A 1,108-nucleotide genomic window follows, 5' to 3' on the forward strand; every position below is an offset into this window, starting at 1 on the left:
GTGATACTAATACCTGCTGGTAAAGTTAAAGGTTTCACCTTTCTTTCTTTAAACATATCACAATACCTTTCTTGAGTTAAATATTATCTAATGGCTTTAAGAAGTTATGGTAATGTTCATCAGTTATAGAGTGTGGGTTTGTGTGTGTGTGTGAGAGTGTATTTTGAAGAGGGCTTTGGTGGTTGGGATGGTGAGGGTGGTGGGTGTTGTGTGGGGGGAGGGGGGGGGGGGGGGGGGGGAAGTAAAAGAGTGTTCATTACACGATTTCTCCTGTTGTTTGTAACAATCACACCTGGTATAGCTATTTCGAGTGGCAAATACAAACTGCAAAAAAAAAACATCTATATCATTGCCAACGGCCATATCACGATGAACACACCGGTTCTCGTCCGATCACCGAAGTTAAGCATCGTCGAGCGTGGTTAGTACTTAGATGGGTGACCGCTTGGGAACACCACGTGCCGTTGGCACTACTATTTTGCACCCTACAGAAAAAAATTTTTTTTTAAAAATTTCAATTTTAAATTTTTTTTTCCCCCACAATCACCACATTTCCCCCCCCCCCCCCCCTAACACACACACACACACACACTCACTCTCTATCAATCAATCAATCAATCAATCAATCAATCAATCAATCACTCACTCACTCACCCACCCAGCAGCAGCTGTGAATCTTTGCATGTGTATACCTCATACAAAATTCAAAGTGAAAAAATAAATAGATAAGTGTATATGTATGTATGTATGTATGTATGTATGTATGTATGTATGTATGTATGTATGTATGTATGTATGTATATATGTATATATATATATATATATATATATATATATATATATATATAAACACACACACACACACCTATTTTGAAGTTTCTCTGTTTCAGTGGGCAGTTATGTATAATAATGAGAGATTCAAAAAGACGTTGATAACAATGTCATCAATGCCTGTTTAGTGTGCTCATTTGTTGGATGGTCGGCAGCAATACTAGAGGTGGTACAGCTGTAACCTGTAAAATTGTACCTGCAATGTGTTGTGTATGGAAAAAAATAAAAATTATATCATCTAAATTTTTGTTATCCAACAATAACCTTCCCATCAATG

General features: G+C 37.1%; 1 non-coding gene across 1 annotated transcript; it reads left to right on the plus strand.

The window, feature by feature from the left end:
• Positions 1-351: 351 nt before the first annotated feature.
• On the plus strand, positions 352-470 carry LOC134545994 (5S ribosomal RNA). The gene has a single exon (XR_010078959.1). It is a non-coding gene; the product is annotated as a 5S ribosomal RNA (ribosomal RNA).
• Positions 471-1,108: the final 638 nt, after the last annotated feature.

This window comes from Bacillus rossius, unplaced genomic scaffold (assembly GCF_032445375.1).
Source record: "Bacillus rossius redtenbacheri isolate Brsri unplaced genomic scaffold, Brsri_v3 Brsri_v3_scf915, whole genome shotgun sequence".
In the NCBI taxonomy this organism is placed as follows: Eukaryota; Metazoa; Arthropoda; class Insecta; order Phasmatodea; family Bacillidae; genus Bacillus; species Bacillus rossius.